Source organism: Motacilla alba, chromosome 10, assembly GCF_015832195.1.
Source record: "Motacilla alba alba isolate MOTALB_02 chromosome 10, Motacilla_alba_V1.0_pri, whole genome shotgun sequence".
NCBI lineage: Eukaryota > Metazoa > Chordata > Aves > Passeriformes > Motacillidae > Motacilla > Motacilla alba.
The window spans coordinates 11954589-11980690 of NC_052025.1; the positions used below are offsets into that span (position 1 = coordinate 11954589).

General features: G+C 38.7%; 1 long non-coding RNA gene across 1 annotated transcript in view; it reads left to right on the top strand.

Annotated features, from left to right (window-relative positions):
- Positions 1–26102, top strand: part of LOC119705265 — a 142197-nt gene that overhangs the window by 110206 nt on the left and 5889 nt on the right. Inside the window, exons 7-10 of the long non-coding RNA XR_005258179.1 lie at positions 9414–9495; positions 13599–13674; positions 16783–16880; positions 17435–17637. This is a non-coding gene — a long non-coding RNA (uncharacterized LOC119705265). The remainder of the gene's footprint in view (positions 1–9413; positions 9496–13598; positions 13675–16782; positions 16881–17434; positions 17638–26102) is intronic.

Here is a 26102-nt window from a genome sequence, read left to right on the forward strand (position 1 = left end):
TTGTGTGTAATTTTCTTTTGGCAAGAATGAGTGCAGGGGGTGGTGGAGAGGTCAATTTGTCTATGTTTATAGGTGCTGACAGGTTTTCTGAGATTTAATTTTAATTCAGCTTGTTTAAAAATTGCACGGCAGTGTTTTTTAAAATACACTGTTGCCAGATTTTGAGTTAACTTGTACGTGTATACCATCAATTTTGTGACACAAATTGGATTTATTAATAACCAGTGTGTTACAGTTAGCCAATAGCTGGTTAAATGTGAGCTTTCAAAACTTCAATCTGTATTTTATAAAGCTATTAATTCCATGGGTTTTATATGTTGCTAAGAGCTAGCTTATGCTTTTAGCAATTAACCCAGTTAGTAAGGTAACTACCCACTTAGAGGTTTTTGTGAATTTGGTATTTAATGATAGTTTAAAAATTTGGGGGTTTTAGGTGTTTGGAAAAGAGCTGCTTTGAAGGTAGGAAAAGTCATTGTAAAAGTTCTGGTTATTTCCAAATAAGATCAAATTTGCATGATTGAAAAAAAAAAAAAAAAAACAAAAAACAAAACAAGGCAGAATTAATTATTTCTAGCAGCCTGCATTTAAACTCAAATCTTTGCTTGTACCTTCCTTTCTCAAGTGGCATCTCTCACTTGATCATGAACTGGTCTCAACCAAAAATTATGATTAAAAACAGTGCCAGCAATACTGAATGGTTACACTGCAGGGATCATAGCCAGTTAAAATTTGGAATTTCTGAAAAGGGGGGCTAGACTCTTAATCTTAAACATCGCTTGAAAAATTGCAGCCCTGATCTCCACAGGGAAGGATGGGAAAAACATTGATTCAGAAAACATGTGCTGCACTCCACTGTATAAATCTGGATCTCAAAAATAAACTTTTTTAGCATGCTTGAAAGTTGTTGCTGACTACTGCCAAGTAGAAAATTTAATAAAGAGTTTAACTTTGTGCAGCCCAAGCCAGCTCTGCAAACACATGCTTTCCTGCTGAGATCAGGATGAATATCTAGCACAGGGTGCAAGAGCCAGACTATGGAGCAGCCCTGTCTACATGAATCCCTCCTCTGACTCCAGTTATTGCTGGGGTGGGCACAGTTCCACGGCTGGAATCACTGCAGAGCGTGTGTGCAGAGCTCTGCTCCCAGCTCTGTCATGCAGCTTACATTTTCCATTATTTTAGCAAGGCCTCTTGCATCTGCAGGCTTAGCCAGCTTGGTAAATGGACACATTTACCTTCCCAGTTGAAAAATCTTTTTATAGAAGATGTTTTGTGCTCTCCTCGCATATCTTCCAGTGCAGGATTTTGGAATTCAGCCATAACCATTCTTGAAACAGCCTCTTAATACAAAGAGAGAAAATTAATAGATTGTTTAAAAAGTCATATAATTTTCATTAGTTCTCTTTGAGAAGCTTTTTCAAAGCTTCTCAAAGCTTAGATATTGGATTCAGTATTGATGGAGAAAGGAGTAGAAAACCTGGTTTTGCTTTCAGTCAAAAGAATCCAGCTTTTGTTTAGCCATGGGTGGTGATAAGAGAGGGCTGAGTTTGTGAGGGCAGCACATCAGGCTCTGTGCCAGGGTTTGTGTTTCAGCCCAGATCTTTATCCTCCTCCCAGGAGGGTCTGGGACTATGGGGAAATGAGCTTACTTGCCTTGTTTTGGGAGGAGTGAGACTTACATAATGCTGAGCAGCACTAATGCACAGACCTGTCAAGGCATGTCCAAATCTGGCCACTTACCCTGGGCCTGGGGCAGGTCCATAAACAGAGGAAGAAACTGTTTACATGGCAGCCACGTGAGCAGCCCTTTCACAAAGTACCATCCCTGGCTCTATTCTTTCAAATAAACACCCCTTTCCAAAGTGGCAAACAAGAGGAACATATATTTTTTGTCAAAAAATAGTGCTGCTGAACTGTCTTCCCAAGATTTTGGTGTAATGGGACCTGGAGTCTTGGGGAATAGTAAAGAGGACAGTTCTTCTGTCTTTGGGAAACTGAGTGAGAAAGAATTTAGACTATCAATGATGGCATAGGAAGAAAGATCCATAAAATAGCCTGCTCTGCAAATGTCTCATGTGAATTGCCCAAACTGGAGTGAAAGAGATCTTGGTTTTGCTCCTGTTATTATTTATTTACTTGTCAAGAGTGAAAAAAAAAGGCAAAACCCCACCAACTTCACAAAAGGGCAAATCATTCCTTTTTTTTTTTTTTTTTTTTTTTTTCTCAGTCTCAGGATCATCTTGCTCAGAGTGAAGGCCAGAGTCCAAGAGGTCAGAGCACATACATGGGGAAAAATATGTGCTGGCAATTATTCTGGGACGTTATTCTTTTTCTACCATTTGTAGTAGGACCACTTCAGGCGACACTTTTGACTAGAGCCAACTTTGTCTTCTTTTCTGTTGCTTGTGGGGATCACACATTAACTTTTGTGGATCTTACACCTCAATGCCTTCAATAAGTTCTCCTTGCCTGCATTTCCAAATACAGCACTCAGGGCTACCTGTCCAACACGTTGAGCCACTTCTGGCTTGATGGTAAAAAACCACAGATCTGATCACCTCACACAAGCTCTACAACAAAGCAGTGCTTGCCTGTTCAGAAGCATCCTATACTCAGCCTTTATTGTGAGCTTGTAGTGTTTTGTTTCCCTGGCATTTCGTCTCTGTGTTCACCATTCTGACTAATGCAGAGAAAATCTGGAGTCACTTTCATGTCTCTCTTCTGATCATATTTGTTATTCTAAAGCAATACCACTGTGGCAGTGGTTTAGTTAGCAAAGCAAATAATGTCTGTTCAAATGAGTGAAAAACTTATCTTTCATGTCTGATGACATGGCAACATTAATATATGTATGTATATATATATATATATATATATAAATAGTTTTGGGTGGTGCTTTCAAGCAGTGTTGCCATTCTTCCTTTTTAATCTGCAGTGTGATATGATGTGTTTGAATTAAATTCTTGTGAACACTTGCACCTCTTGGAAGAAGCACCTTTTGTTGTCACAGCAATGGGGACAGGGGGAGAAGCACTGAAGGAAGTGTTTTCATAGGACAGGTGCAATGGATGAGTTTGTGCTGAAGTTGCTCACTCGGTGTGTAAAGTGAATAACTCAGCCTCTTTTTTATACACCTTTCTAGTAATTTTCTACAAGTTTTTCTTGGTAAGTAGTGATAGTAGAATAAAAAACGACCTAAATGCATTTGGGAGATTAATCCAGATAAGTGTTTAGGGTTTTTTGTTTTTTTATTTTTCAATTAATTAAGTTTTTGGATGTGTGGTTGTTATCCTTGAGTAAACCAAATGTAGCCCCTGATAACTGCAAGAAATATAAACAAGTAGCAGGTGGATAGAATAGTCCTAGAGTACCAAGGGGAAAAAGAAAGTTGTTCCTCCTTATCTGAAATACAGGAAAAGAAAACATTCTCATGTAGCATTTGCCTGGAAGCATTCTGGATTATCAGTACAATTTGACTCAATATTTTTGATTTTAAATTGAATGCTGTTTTGCTCAAAAATGGAATATTGTGATGCTAAGCTCCTTGACTCCTGCTTTTACTAGTTTAGGTGGGTATTTTTATTTCTTTTCCTGTCATTCCCTGTTTACAAGTGGGATATAAACAGTTTGTCCTAATTTTTCTGTGGAGTTTCACCCTCATACAAGAACTATTACTGTAGATCCATAAACAAAATTCTGCAAGCAAATGTGTTCTCTGCTTTCATGGGATTATGGAGATGTGGGTAAAAGATTAGGTTCCCCTAAAGAAGTGGGTACTTCTGCCTTTTTGGAGACTTCAGCTGAAGTCTTACATGTACATTGGTGTCTGTGGTTTCACTCCCTTCAGTTCATTTTGGTTTACAGTCATGATGAGAAAATAAAATGAAAAGTAAAAATGAAGCAAGCAGTACCCAGGGCCAATTGGTCTGTGTGCCATTTGTGAGAGAGATTCTTGAGGTTTGGTTTTATTGTGTCAATCTGAAGCATGAGGCTGCTTCAAGGAAAGGGATGGCAAGAAGTGTTCTGCTAACTAGGCAATTGCATTAAAGTAACACTAGAAGGCTGAGAAACCAAGACAAGAAATGCAATTCAAATGTAGGAAGTGCACAGCATTCAGGAGAAGGAGGAGAGAGTTTGCAGATGCTGTGGTTTTGCTGCTTATTGGACCTCTTGCTGTGTGTTGCTGAAAAGAAATCCTTGCCATAAAGAAACACTTGGATATGAACTAGACCATTTTGAAATGCCCAGTCTGTAAAAGTTTATAGGGAAAGCAGGAAACCTGATAGCTGAAGTTTCAATGAATTGCCCCCTTTGGCAATTATTCCCAACAGAAGCAAACACCCTGGGAATTTTGCTTGGCACAGTCCACAGCAATTGTTGTATGGTCTGCCTTTAACTGTACAAAATCTACCTAGGAAAAAGTGGGTTTAAAACTCAAGGTGTTGCTTGTAAGGTTTAGGATACTGGGATGAAGGCAGTCTGGGCTGGGTTCTTAACTGCTGCTCTGTTTTCATATAACCCCAGGTTGTTTTGTCCTAGAAATGCAAAATTCCAGTCATCTCACTTAACTGAGATGTTAATTTTAGTATCACACATGTCCTAGATTCTCAATATAGTCAATGAGACACAAGCACCTCTGAAGGGTAATTGGCCCTCATGAGCTGAGCCTGCCCTGAAGGTAACTTTTCTTTGTCCATATGGTTGTGAGAAGGTGCAGGACCCCCAGTTTGTGATGCCTGACTTATTTAACTATGTTTGGGATTGTACATGAGCAAGTATGTCTTACTTAGCTTTACTTCTTTAGGAAAAATGCCTTGTGGTGTTTTTATATGTAAAAACTTACCTTAAAATGTGTGAAAAGTGTGCAGGGAATCTTTCTGAAGCTGGAATTCTGGCTTCAGCTGCTAAGGCAGAGGCACAGGCTAAAAGAAAGTGGCAATAGATATTATGCAGCATGTAAGTCTGGGTAGTATATAAAGCCTGGATACAGGGCACCATAAATCCTCCAGATTTTCAGGGATATGGGTCAGGGATCTTGCTGTCTCGTATTTGAGGTCAGAAGAAATTGAGGAGAAGAAGAAAGATGTGGTGCTGACAGAGCATAGGTGAAGGGATGATGGAAAGCACAGAGCCGGGCTGAGGACAAAACATGAAGAACAGAAGAGACATACTGTGACAGCTGAATAGGGGGAATTGGGGCATGCTATAAATGCATTGAGGGTTATAAATGATGTTCTTAATGTTTTCCACATTTAGAATAAAATACAGGGTGCAACCTCATTTTTGAATGCTTTGTGCAATTCCAGCTGTCCCATCTCAAGAATATGATGCAAGTTGTGGAGGTACAAAAGAAAACAATGTGATCAGAGAGATGTGATGGTTTCTGTGCAAGGGAGGATTCAGTCACCTGGGTTTCTCCAGTTTTGAGAAAAGGTGACTAATAAGGGTGAGGCAAGATATGGTGGAGCTACACAAGGTTAGGAGGAGCATGAAGTGAGTGAAGAGATAGTGATTATTTACTTTCTCTTGAAAAAAACCACAAGTGATCAGGCAACACCTAATTAAATTCTGGAAGTTATTGCTGCAGGATGCTGAAGATGCCAAAGTAGAAATGGTTTCTTAAAATGATTAGATAAACTCATGGAAAAATTAGTTCATAAAGAGCCATTAAAGATACTGATGTAGGGCCAGGCTCCAGCTCAGGAAATTTCCAAACTGCAGGTTTGCTGAGAATTGGCAGGACATATTCTATGCTTGTCCTGTGTTCATAACCTTTCCTTAAACATCTGCTTTGGCTGTTACAAAAGCCAGGACACTAGGGCTAAATGGGCTAAATGGGCTAAATGAATCTTTGGTTAACCTGCCATGGGGGCTGCTTCTTGCTAAACCATACAGGAAAGGCCTGAACTGTCTACTGTGTAAACTGGATGCAATTTAGCCCTAAAAATTCTAATTTCTGCATATATTACTCTTTCATCTACAGTTTTATTTAATAATGTGAATAAACCCCAGTCTTTGGGCTAAATTTTGTAGTAAAATCATGACTCTTTTTTTCCCAGTGTGCTGTCCTGTGTTGTCTCCTCCTTATCAGGTTATATTGACACTGGCCCATATTATGTTTATTTTAATCTGGTCTATGAAAATCATCTTCACTGTCGCTGTTTAATAAGAATACTGACCTGGGTCAATTACCTTTAATTATCTAGAAGACATCTTTTTAGGATAAGTATAACCTTGAAATATTATTAACTAATACATAGACCCTGGTGTATAGGTCTCATTGAAAGCTTTTCCATAAGCAACTAATAAATGAAATCTCATGAAACAGCTACTATCTTTCTGGACTTATTAGTCACATCACTTAAAATAGTTTTTGCTCTAATCCCCATTGCTGTCTTCTTTGGATTAGCAATATTTGCAATCTCCTGCTGAAGTGCTGCTTAGAGAGCCAGAACTGAGTGATGAGCACAGTGGGATGCTGTATGCATTCTGGAGCTGTTCCTAGGGTTTACTCCCAGAAGACTTTCACACCTGTGAGACAGTCAGCAGCAGGCCAAGAAGCTTTTGTATAACATTTTTCATGCAAAGTGATCTTTAGCTTGAAGTTTGGGTGGTGAACAGCACAAAGAGAGCAACTGCTGCCCAGAGAATAGAAGGGGGTTACAGCTCAGAGAAGCCTGCTTGTCAGAGAACAGAGAACATGAGGTTTGATCAAATGCCAAATTAATTTGTTGCAAGTTAGCTTGAGTAAATAGACATCATCTGAGACCTCCTAGTGTGTCATTAAAGCTGAATATCGGTCATGTCTTACAGATGGGAAAACTGAAGCAGAGAAAGATCAAGTGGCTTTCCTATGTGTAAAAACAGGGTGCTATAGAACTAAGGAAGAACTGAAGCCTCTGGAATCCCTTTTTTGTCTCTGTTGAACCATGTTGTCTCAATTACAGGGGCAAGGCTACTAAGGAAAACAGGCATGGGTGGGGGGCTCTTTCCCTCTGGTCTCCTTGCATGCTGTTCCTCTAAGAGAACTCCTTTAAGGATTACAGCAAAAGAATGTGCTTCTAAAAGCCATTCTGATGAAATCCCAAGACTAGCAGCAGCAAGCAAGCCTTTCTCACTTTCCAGCTTGATAACAAGTCTCACCGGTTGACAGTTTATTTTCTTTCCAACAATCAAGTCTTGAGTGAAAGAGCACTTGATTCTTGAGTAGGCAATAACAAGCGTAGGCATGGAGTTGTTGCCACTTGTGCTTTCATTTCAACAGCAAAGTAGAAAACCAGATTTGCTGAAAATGAATTGAAATGTTTTCCTTAACCGCCTTCTCCATGTACATCTATTTTCTGTTCAGTTTTCTTAAATGGCATTCACAGAAGTTGACAAAGATTCCCACTTAAGTTTTTTGTCTCTTTTAGCTTCTCATTTCAGGCTTATATAACAAGGTAAAAGATTTATCAATCTTGCCAGCTTTTATAAAGGGCTAAATGTCTTGACTTTCTGTCCAGCTGTGGAGGTGGTGAGCAGATAAGATGAATGTGAAACAAAAGTGTAAATCTAACAGTGAAGTTCACAACACCTCATTATGGCCAGTGAACTCAAATGAAGAGGGAGTTCAGTGAGCAGCACTTAAACCCATGCCCTTAGAAAATCTGGTTAAATCAGGGAATGCATTGCCTTGCTTGCAAATGTAGTGTCTAGAGGGAACATAAATTATAGACTTGACCAAGCTATCTACTTATGGAGGTAAAATTGTACTTCTGTGGAGCTGTTTTGCATTCCTATTTCATGCAGTCTTCACCCATTCCCAGAGCCATCCACTCTATATATAGGTAAGCTGGCAGGTTTGGGGTTCTGGGGACAGGAATTGTTGCTGTTTTGTGAAAAGCCTGGGGCACTGAAGTGTTGGCCTTGATTTGTATCCTGAAGGTTTTCTGTGCAGAAATATATTGTGCATAAGGGAAAAGGACTATGGAATTACTACTGAATGTTCCATGGGAGAGTCATGTCCAGAGAGATATTTGGTATATTCTCATTTGTTGGGTTGGATACCATCATTGGCAGGTACCTTACAAAGATTCTTGTTCCAAAACTGCCTATCCTGTTTCATAGGCTGAGTATTTTAAAGATATTTTGAGGAAATTTAATTCTGAACTAGTTTAAATCATCTCCATTCATTTTTAAAGTTCATTAGCATCAGATGTTACTACTATCCCAGATTCCATAATTTCCATAGTGTTTGAACAGAGAGAACCTTTAAGTGCCATACTTCGATAGAATAGAGCTATTTTTTATTACTGTTATCCTGTAGAAGATGTGTTAATATAAGAAAGTCATCTGCCAGCCCTAAAAATTTCTTAGAATTTTGCTTCTAAAACTGTTCTTTGAATCATATTTTCTAGGACCTCTTAGGGCTTTGTGCAAAAAATCATCCTCTTCAGCATTACACAGACATTGACTGGGAAATCTCTTTATCAGTGGTTGGAATCAAAAGTAATTTTTTTTCCTAGAATCCATTTTAGTCTCATGTACTGCTGGTTCTCAGTGTGAAAGAATCTATTTAACTGCCTGCTTTTTGGAAGGCTTTTAATGTTGTTTTTAGATTTATACAAAAAGTATTTTGCCAATGAACCTCTTCATCTTCACCACTAGAATGACTTTTAATGGACATCCAGTAGTTTCATACTAAGTAGTTTCTTTTAGCTTTATTCTCCCTAGGGAGGAATGCACTGAATGGCTGGAAATGTCAGCAGCTGCATTAGCTGAAGAGTTTAGCTGCTGCCACCTCCTAGATAAATCTTGCCCTTTCTCATTTTTGTCTCTTACTGTTTCCCTCAAAGTCAGCCAAAGAAACTTCCTGTCTGGCATAACACAGATTAGGAACTAAATTAGCAGCTATTATAGATGGGCATTTTTCTGTTTATTTCAAGGCAAAATCCATTAAAACTGGCAGAAAAGTTGGCTCCATTTCCATGGAGTCAACAAAATCAAATAGAAACATGAAGTTGGGAAAAGGAAGGAATGTGTGCAGCTGCTGGGAGTCCAGTCCAGCTCAGCCACTGGGAAGTGTAATGAGGAGCTGGGCTGACCACAGGGAGGTGCATTCTGTGTGGGATGGACACTCTCTGGGCTGTTACTTGACACACAGATGAGGTTTAACATGGCAGTAAATTTGCCAGCACAGTCGCCCTCTCCTCCAGAGCGTCTGATCATGGGCCTAGCTGGAGACTGGAAAAGAATTAAGTGAACCTTTGCTATTACTTAGCCAGGCAATTTCTGTCTTGCCCTCATAAGCTGATAAAATTAACTATTGCTGATAGTGATGACTTAGTCATGTGTTTTGTCTGAGAATGCCTAGACCCAAATCTTCTATAAGGCCATGACTATTCTTGATATTAATTCTTATACTTCATTTGTAGGCATGTTGCAGAGCTTGAAAATAGCAACTGAATGGTTGGAGAAATCCTCTACCTTGTAAAATGGACCCACCAACATATTTTGGTAATTTTTGACCTCTCAGGAAAAGTCTGATATTAAATATGTGTTCTTTTATTCATGTTCTATGATCCATAAATTCAGAATTTTGGTTGTATGGCTCATTTTACACAAAAGTATCACAGACTGTTCCTTAGAATATTGCTCTGGATCTGTCCTTCATCAGAGATCTTCAAAGAAAGGAGAGCTTGTGCTTTACAGTGGCAGAATTACATTAAACATATATAGCTGCTTGATTAGAACTGAGATCTTGTATTCCAAGTTCTTGATGTTAAATACTGGAGTCAGCAAATCTCACAGCTGTGCAGTTATTTCCAGTGCCAGAAATCAGGTTTGTAGGAAAGAGATTGTATGTCTTGAGTCATCACTACAGATTAGCCCCCAGAAATGTTATTTACTGGAATGGTTTATCAAACTTCACAGTGACTTTCAGAATGGGTGTTTTTACAGCTTATTGCTAAAACTGTAATATGAAGTTCTATTTTTTTGTACTGCTAAAATGCAGGCCACCTCATTGCCACGGTGCATATGATGTTAATGAAAATACTGGAAGGCTTTTCAAAAAAACATTGTCACTGGTTTTGAGTTAGTCAAGCACTCAGTCTCACAAGTTTGTTCCAGTTAGAAGGAGAATTTGATGTTGGAGACAAATGTCTTTCATCTAATCCTGTTTATTTAAAAAGACATGCCAAGTACCTTTTCCTTGAGCATAGGAGGATCAAAAACAGGAGATTGTTTTCAGCTGGTACCCAGACTCAAAAGCTCTGTCTAGGATTTTCTTTGTGCTGCATCCCACATTTGCCCAGCCTGCATCTGGATTTTCTTTCTAAAATTCTGCTTGTCTGTTGTCCTTTTCATCATACCCACACACCAGTCAAACAAACAGTCCTTTACATAGCTTAAATTCCTGACTTTTCTTTTATATTTCTGTTTTGGCCTGTGATAAGCTGTGCATTGGGTTCAAAATTTGGTTCAAGAATCTTTTTTTCTTTTCTTTTTCTTGTCTTCTGTTAGTAATATTATTGTTAAATAGTATTCCTCTGGTTTGTACTACCTGTGAACACATTTTATCAGTGTGCTGCTTGCAGAGCAGCTCTGTGGACAAGAGAAAGGTGAATGCAGCATAAAGTAAAACTGACTCAGGTAATCTGCCAATTCGTTGTGGAGGAAGATGCATAAATTTTCTTGTATAGTGATTTCAGTGATTAACTTCTTATTTTCTTTTTTCAGCACTCAGGTTACAGAATAAGCAAACCAGAATTCTAAAATGATGATGGCAACAATAATAATAGATTTTGTCTAGAAGCTGAATAGTTCTGGTTGTGCTTCATTATTTACAAATCCCAAGTGTAATTTAACATAGTTTTTCCAAGCAGCACAGTGCTCTTTTATCATGTCCCTTTCCCAGACCATCTATCCCTCTTGTTGAAATGTCCCCAGATTCTTTCATCTCTCCACAGGAAACTGTCAGGGAGTTATGTAAATTCAGCAGGCAGGACCAGCTTTGCAGTGCCATCAGGACTCTTACAGCAGCCCCTGAGCTAAAGGCCACCCATCTGCAGCACCAGAAGTGAAGTTTAAAATCCCTTTTCCTTGGCACTCTCAAGCAGAAACAGACAAATGGGGCACAGGGCTGAGTTTGCCACTTCCATACATACTTGTGGATAAGTTACTCTCAGGATATCAGATTTGCAATAACCTAAAGCCATTAGAAATGGTTCATGAACATTCAGGCATGCATACATAATTCAAGTTAACTGAATACATTTATGTGCACGCTCATAAACGGAAACAGGTTGCAACTTATTAGTGGAATAAATGGAATTGCTTCTTTATAGCACAAATTTTATGCTTCTCCCTAATTTAAACCTAGATCATTAAAATATAAAGTTGGCTGATAATTGCAATAAATATTCCTATAACATTTCTACTTGCCAGCTTGTACATAATCTTCTTTTGTTCCTCTTTAGAAACATTTATTCTATTTCAGTTTGTTCAATATACGCCATGAGGATTTAAAATCTGTGTACTGGTGGGTAACTAACTTCTAAATGAAGGCTTGAGGTAAAATATCAAGTTTTACCTGAGTTAAATTACTTTTAGTGGAGATTTGTTGAAAGGATTGAATCCTCTTCACAATGGCTGTTGCTCTTGGCTAAATTCCTCCTACATTATCAGGCAGCTTTACCAATGTTATGTCACTGCTGTCTAGAGGGAGAACATAACCCACAATAAACATCACTTGTGTTGAGTAGGGAAAAAAGTGGTGGAAACAGGTGTTTCTTCTGCATAAAAATATCTATATCTTGCAATATAAATCCTGAAAATTGAACAACTTCCAACCATTTTAATCCACATGAAATGATGAAGGACCATGTCACATGTGACATCTCATTAGGCTCAGAGAGATGTTTGTTTTTGGGAAATATGCTGTGTGGCTCAGCACTATGAAGAAACATGCAAAGGCTTTTTTAGTACTTTTTTTTCAGTGTTAAAAATAAAAAGTCCTTACATAGTTACAGTTTTGAGCTTTGCTGCAGTAAAATATAATTTTTCCTATACTCAAAAATTAATGTCTATCTTGGGGCTTGATATTTTAGCAGATTAATAAGCAGGCATGCAAGTTTAATCCTATTGCAGTCAATGTAGGAAAAGCTGTCCTGTGGAACTTAATTTTCAGAAAGGCATAGAATGTAAATGTCTTATATTTAAAATCTGTGTCTACAATTTAAAATCTGATCATTTTTAATAATTTTAATTATTAAATTTAAACAAAAGCCATATTAACCTTTTCAGATTTAAGTTTTATTAGATGGATTTAGATCATAGTGATTTATATATTTGTAAGTAGAAACTCCAAATACATTCATTATTTATTCCTCATATCACTTTAGTGCCACCTTATTTTTGGGATTAAAGACCATATGAAGGAAGGTAAGTTTGAAAGTCACAGCTCTTGCACCAAGAGAGTTAACTGAAGTTAGAGCAATTGGAATGACTTCTGTTGATTCTCTGATGTATTCTTTTATTGTTTTGACACAAAGTGAAACAATTATAACTCCTAAATCTGTACACATTGATATGGGATGAACTTTCTGCTCTTCTAATGTTCAAGTAATCATATTTACAGGATTTGATGCATGAAATTACTTATATCTCTGTCCTTCTCCTATGTAATTTGAAATACTGATAGAAAACAAAAATGCTCTGGATTTTTTTAAGACCCACACAATTGGATGAAGCTTTTCCTTTTCCTTCTGCCAACCTACATCCTCAGTATTTTCATCTTTGCTGCTCCTCCTTAGAATGAAAACACTTGTCCAGTTTCAATAAAGCAAACACCCAAACCTCCATACTACACAGCTTTAGAAGAGCTCTAAATCATCCTGCTTTTGTTGTGGGGTTTTTGTTGTTGTTTGGTTTTGTCTGACAGAAATCTATGAGCTCCCAAATGCTTTTTCATGTTGTATTAATGAAGGCTGGATACTACCTGGACATCAGGAACAGAAGACAGGAATGTCTCCAGATGAACTTGGAAGTTTGACTCTGGCACACAGAAACTATTGCTGGAATCACCCCAATTCTTCTTTGGCAGATTGTTTAATAGCAACCTGGGGTTCTGTGGCCATGGGTCTGATGTCTAGGTCAGACTACCTAGGATGGTTAGAACTTTATTTCCCTTGCATTAATCCTTTTGATGTACGCCATGAAAGCATAGCCTGTAGCTGTCAAATTATATATGCACTGTGGGTGTAGTCTGTTTAAGTTCAGGACTTAGCATCATGTATTCCAATTCAATTTATTTTTATATCTCATCTTTCACACAGAAGGTCTGAAAATGCTCAACAGCGAGAGACAGAATAATGAGATAATGCTTTACAGAACTGTGAGAAGTGACTTGCATATAGATAGCAAGCAAGGCAAAGGTTGGACTTGAGTGAGGGAAGACAGCTGTAAATTAAAAGCAGGAGTAGTATAAATACAGAGCTGATAGAAGAGACCTGAAAAGTGTAGGGGAAAGGTTTAACTTCCTGTAAGAGTAGCATAATATTAAAGCTTCTACCTATTCAGTGATGAAACATGGTGCTAAATGATATTTTGCATTTCAGGTGTTTGTGTTATTGGGATTGAACAGCACACTGCTAAATTTGTTACTTATGGAAGAAATAGCATAAGGATGGAAAGGTAAAAATCTTTTGATAGCATCTGGCTGATGATAGAGCTCCTACTGAGGGGCTTAATCAAGACATGATTAAGCTGGGTGAAGGAAGAAAAATATCAAGAAAGGGGGGTACAAAGATAATTTTTGACAAAATTAATTCTGGTCTGAGCAAGAATCATAATTAAAATATAGAAATAGTGGTAAATCTTCTTGTAGGGAATGGGAGTGAGGGGAGGTGATAAAAGTATAGGAGTCTGTGGAGATGATTAGGTATCTTGGGTTGGGGGGTCATTCCCAGATCATTTCACACGCCTTTCACCCAGGACATTTTCTCATTTCTCCCAATCTGCAATATCCATCACTGCAAAAGGAAAGTAGATTTTCCCATCATGGAATTTTATCCTGGTTTTCTTTGTTAAAGTCTTTGTGACTTTCATGGTAAGATCTAAGTCTTGTGATGTTTTGTGAAGTAGTAAAACTGAATTCTTAGCTGAAGACAGGAGTAGCAGAATCAGAAAGAACATTCTACCTTTGAACTCCTCTACAGAAAAAGACAATATACCAGTAGATTCTTCCCCCACATCCCTGAACTACCTCAGTTGCATGCATACAATCCTGATGTAGACCAGATTTGAATTGAGGACCTAAAAAAAATTTACATCAATTGCATAAAATTGATGGGCCAGCCTGAAACAAGCATAGAAGCTAAGGGGAAAAAAAAGAGGTTGAAAGCACAGAGCCCTAAGGAGTGAGGAATGGCAAAGGTACATAAAGCCTAAAAGCAGAAAAAAAGCTTCAAATATAGATTTTTGCTCTTTGAGGACAGCATCAAAAGCTGACTGTTGGAAAGGTTTAGGAAGGCCAGAGTATAAATAACCAGTGTTCTTCTGGTCACTCATCTCTATTTGACTACATGTAGGCTGCAGTCTGAGGTTTCTTGTGTCCCATGAGAATGAGTGAGTAACTGATTTTTAGATAAAAAGCAGATGTCAATATATTATCAAATGCTTCATGGTCAGAAGTAGTTGGAAAAAAGGCATGGCAAAAAGATGAAGCCATGAGAGTAGGAAAATGTCATAAGGAAGATACCAAGAAAAAGTAAATGGATCTTCTTGTTGGACACAAGAAGAGTCCTGCCCCAAAATTGTCAAGTAAATCTGGTTTGTCTTTGCTGACCTTCACTGAACTTCTGAAAAGATCTGGGTTTAGAAGGTAATCTTACTCTGATTTGCAGAGTCATGAGCATCTGTGTACAGCTTCCTGCAAATTTTTGATGTACACCTTAATATGCAGTGTAGCATGCTATAAAATTGAATTACCACAGAAGCTGTTTTGTTCCCAAAGTTCCTTTAATATAAAAGAGCTGGCAAGAAATTGTAGACAATTGTGGGGTGTTTCATAACCAGTGATGAATTTGCCATAGGACCACAATATAACTAGGTATTAAATATTATGAATATATTATCTACTAATAAGAAAGTCATGCTGTTTAGCATCATTGCACTAAGGAGTCACAATGACCCTTAACATAAGTCCTGACACAAATTATTGTTGTTTGCACAGACCTCCCAGCAGTCAGCTAAATGCAGTTTGCCAGTCAAAGTTTTGTAACTGTGATGCCTCAAACAGTTCATTCTTTTATATAAGTACAGGGCTGTAGTGCAGATTACTGGTGTCGTGTATAAATAAATCCTGATTTCTGCTCCCTCTCCACATATATGTTATGAAAACAGAAAGGATGTTTGAAATTGCCCAGGTAATCTGAGAGGATGGTATCTTGCATCTTCCCTCTATCCTTTTTATTAATAACTTTGTCATAGTTGGTGTAAAATTGTAGCATCTTTAGAAAGGTTTTGGATCTAAAAGATTTCACCACCTTTAAATGACAGTCATGGGGGAGCTTAACTGAGCACATGCACTTTCTGCTCTATGGAGTAGTTAATAAAATATGAACTTAGCACACAGTCTAATATTGATTTCTCTGGGAAAGACTGGATTGATATTAGATAATGATGTTGCATATGGACAGCAAATGACTTGAAAGACCTACTCAGCTTTTTGATATTCACACTGCATTTTCAGCACATTCCTCAAACATATCAGAACATTTCCTATGTAACCAAAATGACTGCACCAGATATTTGTCAGAATGTTAGTCAGCATTCTCCCTGTGCCTCAGTAAAATGCTTTAGGTCAGGTTTTGCAATTTAGGGGCTTGGTTAGGGGCTTGGTGATGTCCCCTCTGAAATTCAGACAAGAAGACCTTCCGATACACCTCAAAATAACAACTGTTGACTTTCTTTCAGAAAGCGAGTCAAAGAATGCTCTGGCCATTGTCTGCTTTCCATTCCCTTGCATTGCTAGCCCAGAATCTCAGCTGTATCTCTACAATAACATGAACATAGTCAAGAAAGTGTCAAGGAATGTTAAAAATGTGGTTAAAATTAGGATTGGGAAAGGAACAGCTCTGTCAGCTACTATAGTGTGTTGGGTCAATCCTTCAGTAGCTTTTGGTACTGAATGTATCTTAAGCGCTTTCATTTATTAAATCACAGATTTAGTCAAAGGACCAAATACAAAAAAAAATCACCTTTGCTCATATTACCTCTTTGCTGAGAGTTTAAGCATGTTGTATGGAGCAGTGCTCTGTATAATTGAGAAGAGTGCATCTCCTATTTTTGGAGCCTTGTAGTTTTGCAGTAAACACCAGCCAGCATTAGGGTACAGTACATTTAAAAGAAATGGTTTAGCAGTGGATAATGAAAGCCTAGCAAAAGGATCAGGGTGGAAATGTGGACAAGAGGTTGGAGATTGGTCTCTGTGGCACATAGAGGGGTGTAGTTAAGACTGGAATTAATCTTGATGTCAGGGCTACCAACAGACTGTCCTAAATAGGAAGATGAATATTTTCCCTCAATAACGTTTGAGTATCCTTTTGAAGAAGCTACCATAGCTAAATCTGAAATTGTGGATCCAACCCAGAAATAATTGAGAGAGGATATTTGGCTTGTGGTATGTGGTAGTCAAGCTAGATGATAGGAATTGTCTTCTTTGGCTTCAGAAATATGACTGTTTTTCAAAGGATGTGCCTCAAGATGATGAAGTCTGGTGATTTTTGCTTTTTCTTATAGATAACCACACTTGGAGTCTTCTGACATCAAATCCTTAAACACTCATAATGCCCTAGAAAGATACTTGCTTACCTTCAACTAATGGAGAACAAAAAAAGGTGAATATTTTTCCTTCAAATTAAGTACACATGATATATATATATTGTTTTTCTGTTAACTTTTCTTTAAGAATCAAGGCTTAAATGACTGTTTGATAAGCTTATTGCTTATACATGAAGGCTGAGGGTTTCTAAATGTAAGTCTACAGATGAAAAGCTGCCATGTTAAAATTGGCTAAAAGAATGGCAGAAGCCTGTAGGTGGTTACTTATCCCATGGTTTATAACTTACTTAATGTGTCAGAGCACCTTAAAAATCCATGTGCATTTCTAATTGCATACTTCAATCTTGGTATATGGTGGCACAAGTGCAAATGTTTTTGTATGTCTTTCTGAAAAGCATACTTTTATTTGCCACATCTTTAAAATAATGTAGACTGTTTTTTGGGGTTTTTTTCAGAGCTTGGGGTAGGGTTTTTTAAAAAAATATTGATTTTATTTTCCTTTCATAATTAAAACTAATAGGAGTAAGGCCAAAAGGGCCTTAAAAGAATCCACCCAAGGATATATTTGGTCATGAGGAATAACTGTGACAATGATTCCTTTTCATTAAAGCTTTAGCCTAGTGAGCCTGGGAGCTGTGGAAGTGATGATATGCTCTGGGAGCAATGTGCTGATATTGTCCTGGTTTGAACACCAAAACCACCTGCACAAACCACCCAATTCCTTACCCTGCTGAAGTGACAGGAGGAAATCTCCTGGGCTGTGCCCCCCAGAAAGGCAGCTTGAACAGGGCTGGATTGTTCCTGATCATCTGGGTAAGACACTTTGGCATCTTTGACCTCGTGTGGTAAAATTCCCTGCTTAGCATCTACCTCCTCCCAGAACATCTCTGGGCTCAACACACGCGGTGCCTTGGTTCCACACCAACTCCAAGGGAAGGCTGCCACCTACTGAACTCCCGGTTTTGTTGCCTGAGACATCTGTATTTGCCAATTTCTCACCTCAAGCAGTGACCAAATCCTGCTTTTGTGGTAAGAAATGTGATGGACAAGGTCCCTACATGACCCAGCTCCATCTATCATTGCATTGGATGAGATTTCTGCAGCCTGGCACTTGCCAACAGATGTAATTTTTCTTTTTGTTGCAAGAATTAGAATGTGTATTTTAACACACTAATTATAAGAGATGGCAATGAAAGTGAAGATAACAAGAGCCCACACAGCATTGCTATTATCTGACCCTGATCTGAACTCCTCACTTCTCTAAGTGCTAAAATGCACTGCTAAGGATTTCTCTGGAAATTGGTGTGATATTTCAGCCACTGTCTCACAAAATGTAGAATTGTCTTTAAAAAGAATTAAACCAATAAGACTCCTCACACTTCCCACTAGATGCTCAAGTGAATTTCATCAAAGATTGTCATACAAAAAAAGTCAATTATCATTCCATAAATATGGATTAAATAAATTATATATTTACCCCATAAACTCTTCTATTCATTCCAGGATGACTGAAACTTCAGATCTCTTCATGGTTTTTCCTTCTAAAAATCTTTCTTTTGGCAAAGCAGAAGGAAAAAAATTCCATTTTTGGACATATGCATATTCATTTCCAAAGGAAAACAGGACAACTTAAGTTTTGTACAAAAACTGAATCTCACAGAGTATTTTGGACACCTTTTAGATTTAGCTTCAAACTTTTGTTTAAAGTTGGTGATTTGGCTTCTTGTGGATCATTTGCATTAGAGGATGACTACAGTAACTTCATGGAGCAAAGACAAGTATCTCCATAATATAAAGCTTGGTTTCACATGCCTCTACTGGGGGGCAGGGGGAAAAGAGACTGAAATAGAGTTTAAAATGAGAGCAATGAGGGTCTTTCTGATTGAAAAAAAATACTTTGAGACTTCTATAAAAGGATTACCTCATATTTGCATCACAGTTTTTTGGTGACCTTGTATAAACAAACTTCAGCATCTGATAACTTGAGGCCTTTCCTTTAGGCAGCTTCTGGACCATTTGTAAAATTAAGATTGTTCATGGTTCCTGCCACACTTCAGCAAAATCATCTGCAGATGCTCCCTCAAAATTTGGCAGAAAATAAGACAGTGGATGGAGGAAAAACACAATAGAAAACACAATTGCAGATGCATCAAATCTATATATTTTATTTTATTTTACTTTTTTATCATTTGCAAGATTTCACTGTCACTGTGCAAAGGAGGCAGTACTGCTCTCTGCATCCTGCCTGGCAGAAAGTTATCTTCAAGCAAAATCAACAACATCTTGTGTCACAATTTAGTTCCTGGTATTGTTAGACCACAGAGGTAACTCTTGGCCAGAAAATTCCCATTACTTCAGAACAGTCTGTAGTTATGTGTTCCTTTTGGTTGTGCAGTGTATTTCTTAAGAGCCATCGCAGCTCACAATTGAGGTATTTTAGTGGAGATAAAGTTTCTTCAAGGTGGCAGGTGATTCTAGATATTCCACACATTGGAAAAACCAGGTTGTGTCTCAGTCATAGCAGAATCTGCCCGTACTCCTTTGTTTTGCACTTGTTTAAAGGAATTATCTCATGGATTCACTCTTTTCCCTCTCAGGCAATCAGAGCCCCTGCTGCAGCTCTGTACTTTGGGGAGGGTGCAGATAAGACCTGGTACAAACTGGCCAAAATGTTCACTCTGAGCTAGAAGGAAATAGGGGATACAGCCCTGGCTGTGGGCTTTAGCACTGCTCCAGGCATCCTGATCTGGTTATTTTGGTTTTGGAAAAGAGCAGCTGACATAGCCACACTTATTTTGTGATGAAGCAGAAAATTCAGTAGAAACAAGCTGGTATAATGTGCTTTTTATGCCTTTTTCTTTGCCCTCCTCCATAGTTTCCATTCTTGGGTTCTTTTCAGGTGAGTTCTCCCACTCATAAAAGCTGACAGGTTTCAAAGGATGTTCAAACAGCTGGTTCTGATGTAATGGTTACCTTTTCCAGCAGGCACTGCCTTGAGACCCATCAAGTCTTAGCCATCTTTCATAGGGATCAAGGGCTCAATTCTAGAAAATATTGGAGCATCTAAACACTTGTGATTGCAGTGAGATTACTCATAGACCTAATGTGCTTAGTACCTGGCTGATTCATGCTGTAATAGGAGGCTCTTTGTGCTGTAGAAGGAAATAATCAGAGGCTTGACTGCGGCTTGTTAGGTGAAGTTCAATAGTAAAGCTCTTATCACCAAATAGTTGGTATTTAGGGAATGATTCTATTTATAGAAGCACACTTACTTTGTTTTATTTCCTTGCAGTGTTTATTCAGAGATTTATCTTTTCTGATTATCATAAATATGTAAGTTGCTAGAGGTGCTTTTATATGTCATGCTTCTTCCTCTGTGCAAGAGCAAACGGATGCTTTATTCTATTTGCAGCAAATTGTTGCTGAGTATAGATGGTGCAGAGCAGAGAGCTTCATGTGTTTTCTTTGTTTCTTTGCAGAAAAATGAAGTGACAGGTGCTTAGCCTCATTTTTCATGCTAGCTTTGCCATGCCATTTTCACCAATAATGAAGGCAGCTGCCAGAGCTTGAGGAAATCAGGCGAAAAATTCAGCTGGCAGGTAGACCCAGTCACTTTAAGAAATGTAATCTTATGTTAGCAGATGGTAATTAAAAGGCAGAAGAAATAAAATTTTGTCTCAGTTTTCTGCACTGTTACATCAATTAAATCTGCAATAGAAATGCAAGCAGAAAATACAATTTATTTTCATGTGGCTACACAGTATGATTGTATGCAAATCTAATGATTTGTTTTGCAAAGACAATTGCAGGTTTTTTTAACCTAAGTAGAGTAACTGATCATTTCCAGAGAGAGTGTGTGTGCAGTAAATCTTCAGTCTTGAATATGCCTAATGCAATGAAAAGCATCTCCTTGTTTTCTATTCGTTGTTAAACCTCAAATTATGTTCTGCTGTCTATCCACTTCCAGCTTTCAGTAACACCAATTTAAATCTGAGCAGTTCAGTCTATCTGAGTGTGGAGAGCTAATCTAGCTCAGGCCTCAGCAGGGGTGCATCCTGTTAAAAGAGAATATCCAAAAAGTGCAAGATTGAGCTGGGTAAGAGTTGTTATGATCTTGCAGGAAAATGATGTTTCAGCTCTAACAAGATTTCTAAGGATTTTCTGTTGTTCCTGCTACTTGCAGACATCTAGCTTTGAGGACAGAGCCTTATAATTTCTCATATGTTACTACTTATGGCTTCTAGGATCACGAACAACATGTGCAAATCACTTGAAGTGTGAAATAATTACATAATTAAAGCTCATTATGGCAGAGGCGAAATGCTGGTGTAGCTGTGTCACCCTTTCCTGAGCTGGCTGTGATTTGCAGGGCTTTTATGAGTCATGCACAAATACTTACCCAATTTTAGAAAAATTCACCCAGTTTTGAACGTTACAGTACAATCAAACTTGAATGATATTTTATGCTGTTGTTAATTTTTAAAAAGACATAGGATTATTCAGTTTAAAATTGATTAACCAGCTGTTTATTTTGTATTTCTGGAGATCCAAGCCAGGTTTGTCTGTGATGCTGAAAGCACACTTCCTTTCTTACCTCTCTTGCATCAAGTCTGCATTAAAGACAAAAAGAAATAACCTAGATATGTTGTTTAAAAGTGCAGCTCCCAGTTCTTCTGTCCCACTGACTGACTGCTGATGACTTTGAACATAATGGAAATTTTATCACTGTAGATCCCATTCTAGTGAGACTGGCATAGCAAGCAACATCTTTTTTCAGTTTTTCTTAAGTGTTCATTTGAGCAGAAATGCAAACACACTCCTTAAAGCTACAGTGATCAAAAGCATCACTTCAGACCAACGAGTTAATTCTAGTTGTGTCTGATGAGATTCCTGCCCATTTAAACATATAAAATATCTGGGATTTTTTGTAAGTCCTTATGAGTAACAATGAATATTAGTTTTGAATCAGAATTCACATTTAGCACTCAGTTGCCCATGGAGTATCTCCATGAGTTTGCATTTAAGAACATAGGTAAGCATTTAAGTGAGAGATTTCACTTGAGCAATTCCAGAGAGAGAAAAACCCAGAGGGAGTAAGTGAGGAGGGGTATTATTGAGAGGTAACCATACCTGTTTTGCCAGGTGCAAACTCTCCAGAGTGGGATCAGGTGTCATAAGGAGTGAATGGGACAAGTGTCACTCTTTACTGATGCCACACCCATCCCAGAGAACCTCCAGGTAACACAGAGAGCAAATGGGGGGTCATGGCTTTTGATCCAGCTTAGACTGGTGGTGACTGGAAGCACCTTGATCTCCTGGCATGGTCTCTGAAGTTGGCTTTCTCCATTTTTTATTTTTTTTATTCCAGGTCACCAAGCTTGCCCAGTGGTCACTGGTGCTGAGCACTGATGTCAGAAGGTGCAGCCGGGGGCAGTGGTGGGAGGGGAGCAGAGGCTGCAATTCCTGTCACACCCCATCCTCAACAGGCTGGCTGAGCATGGAGTGAGCTTCAGCTTCTCTGGGGCCCAGGTGCTGCTTTTGTACACACATCAGGAAACAAATCCCTTGACACATCACTGGAGGATGTGCAGTTGTGGGCAAGCAGAGGGTGGAGTGATGGAGTCTGTGCTAAACAAGCCTCTGTTTGTGCACCTGGGCAGCAGCAGCTCCCTGAGCCTGTGGCTGGGGGTGCTCCCTACAACTCTCAACATGTTGCCTTTGCTCTTGCTGCCATCCTGACCCAGAATGTTCTTGGCAGTTAATTCTTGGAGCTCTTGTTTTCCCAGGACTGCAACTCTTTGCATGTGGTGTGGTACTCTGAAACACATCTGTGTCCAGAGAGACCACAAAGACCACAAATACATTTTCTCTACAGACCCAGGCCAGGGCTGATTCTCAGAGCTAGCTGAAAGGTTTGGGCATTTAACCCATCCTTCCAAATATCAGCTTGTAGCTTCCAAGCTTTTGTGATGTTTGCCTCACCACACTATTAAGCCTAAAATACTTCTGAATATCAGAAATTACAAAGGAACTAAATAAATAGAGGAATTAGCAAGGTAAGTGTACTAGTGTGAGAAGTTTTCCCTGCCTACTCTGTTAAATGGGAGAGCACCTGATAATGCTGGTTAGTATTCTTTTCTTTTCTTGTCATTGTATTTGGGCATTGAGCAAGGTACTCCACCACTGTTAAGCCTTTTGCTTTCTCTAGACACTGACATTTAACCTCTAAGTTGTTCAGCTGCAAGTTTTAGATCTGGAAGCTCCATTTGTACCTGGCTTTGCAAAGGTGAGTCTGTAAGAGACACTGAATGCCTGGGGTATCTGAGGGTGTTCATTGTTGTCTGAGAAGCCAGTGCTGCTGGTTTGGAAATTTCATCTGTGCCCTCTGAGAAATGATCTTTTTATATACCCAAAGAATAAAAGCCCTTCAGCTAAGGCTTTCCAAAAAATGAATGCTGTATTTCTCCTGCCGGGATTTTGTCCTGAAGAAGGAAACAGATGCTTCACTTGATTTCCTCTTTCACACAGAAATCAATACAGAAGGTAATATGAAGTCAAATTTTGAAAATGTGCAAAGCAAACTCAATGCATACTGCCACTGGGCATTCTCTAAAATATTTTAATGCCCTTAGGAATTTTGGGGACTTATTCTTAAAATGCCCTATTTGAGGCACTTACAGAAATCCAACAGCCTTAAATTGCTGAACAGCCTTTCCTGATAAATTTGGGTTGCTGGGTGTGTTGCACCCATCACTAAAATCACTGCCAATAAATGAATAAATAAATAAATACTTGCTTCAGTATTTATGCCCTGTCCCTTGTGAATCTTCTAAGCAGTTTCCTCCTCCATTTTCAGAGTTGAAAGAAATTATGGGAGTGGTTTGAGAAATGGCAGGGGTGTTTGAACTAGGAAATGCTGTGGTCTGAAAATAAAATCCAAGGGGTTAAGCAAGCTCTAAAAGAGGGAGGTGAAGTGGGAGAGTAAGAAAATAGTTTGGATTCAGTTTGACATTTTCTTTTATCACACTTGCCCTCAGCTTGTTCAGTGATAGCAATTTCTCAGCACAATGTCAGGTACACAAAAGAATGTGACAGCTTTCCCTGCTAACCCAGGCTGCCTGATAGAAATTATCATTCATTATCATTATTAGTGTAACTCACCAGCCCCAAGTCTGATTCCATTCCAGTGGCACTGAAATGGCAAAAATCCTAGTCACATCTACAGTCTAGGCTCAGGCCTGAAGCTCTATTATTTGAAGAAATCCAGTGGTGATTACTGACTGGAGTTCTGTTATGTTATCTGGGATTTATGTTCTGTTTTTTTAATGGAGTGTGTTAAATGAGAAGCATTAAAAGAAAAGCTACTACAAGAAAAATAATTTAATGTGATTTTATAGTTTTTATATATGTTACCAGATGTAGCCAATCAATCAATAAAACAGCTTTTCTTTGAGAGCATTCTACTCCAGTGGCTAAACTTCCATAATTACCCTGCCACCATAATTAAAAATTATCTAGACTCCTTCCTTCTAGTTTGTTCAAGCTGATGAGAAACTGATAAAATGGAGTTTCAGTGCAAATGACATCTTATCACTTGGCAGCTTTCAAATGCAGAGTAATTCAGAATCAAATCTCTAAGACTGCACATTACTTTGAGGAAATGTGTCAACAAAATGCTGTCAGCTCCTTCCTCTTGACAAGCTGTACAGATTTCAGATGACTCTTAACCGTGGCTTGTCCATCAAATCAGCAGATGTCCTTTTTGGCACTAGTGGTAGCACAGTCAGGGTGCCTGGTGGCTTTTTTAAAAGGCAGGAAAGAGTTTCTGATTGTAACTGAGGCCCAAGATCTAGTTCTAAATGAGGAGAGAGGAACAGGTGACGCTTATTGCTGATGTACCTGGCAGTGGGAAGAAGGGAGCCCTGAAGACTTTGGCATTTTGCTCATTTGATCTCAGCTAGGGATGGGGCGTCCTGAAGGACAAGGATGACTAATTGGAAGCTGCTTCTCTCAGCCTTAGAAAGTGTAACAAATGCTCAGATCACTTGCTCAAGCTGCAAAGTGTCACATGTCTTGATGGTTTTCAGGGCTGTCACTGCAGTGTGTAATTTCCACCCTTTCAGGAGGGACTGCACTGGAGCAGCCCCCATTTCCCTGTCTGAGAAAAGCCTCTGCTAGCGAGGTGCTCTGGCTGCTATTATCCCTCCTCTCGTGGATTGGCTGGGCTGGAGAGGTCCAGCTGTTTCTGTTTTCATTGAAAGGGACAGTAGGACACAGATTCAGCAGGTTTAATGTTTTACATGCCAGTTTAATAGATTGTTAGACTGGAACATCTTGTCATGAGTTGAGAGATGGTAGAGTGCCTCTCTCAGATTTATGTGTGTCCTCTGGGTATCCTCGTGCTGTACTTACCTAGTGCCTTTTTGGGTTGCTTTTATTCCCTACGGCCATGTGCTTCTCAAATAACACAAAACCAAAGGCTGTTTGTAGCCTTCCAAATAAAGGTTTGTAGAAAGGAAAGCTGATCTTTTCCATCATAGGGATTCCTCAGATTTAAATTTAAACTGGTTGAAATACCTTTGAGCAGTTACACTTCAAAGGATATTTCTGTAAAATTTGTGTGCTCTGACTCTATCTTTGCTTGCAAATTGAATCTGATTTCCTTACATTCTGTAATAGCTTGCAGTTTTGTTTTTCCTGGCACAAAAGCTCTTTCCGTTTGTCCTTCAGTTAGTCAAAGGTAGAAGGCTCTCCCTGAGAGATTCATTTTTCTCACTAGAATTTCAAACTGCAGGATGACAGTCTTCTCTGGCACACACTAAGCTCACCACCATCCTCAGTATACATGAAATCATAATCAAAGACAGATGCCTTTGCCTGTTATAAATAATCAGTGCTGCTTGCACAGACCAGGAAAAATCCTTGTTTAGACTGGTCTTACTTTCATTCTTGGACCTCTGTATTTCCCTTGGCCTTTCTTTTTTTTTTTCATCTTTTCTCTGTCTCTAATTCTAGATATTTGCCTAAGGAAATAAAAGGAATGGGGAAAGTAGATCTTGGCACTCTCTGAATTCTCAGTGGATTACCCTATGGAGTGAGATTAAATACACATGACATATGAAAGGGAACAGCCTTTTAATTTATAGCAAAAACCCCAGTTCACAATAAATCCGTTCTTTCCTGTTTGTTCATGTGCATGATGAGAACATGTCACATGCCTCTGTGAAGCTGATCTAGGAGCTCTTTGTTCTGTGTAGGATTAATTTGTTTTGAATTGG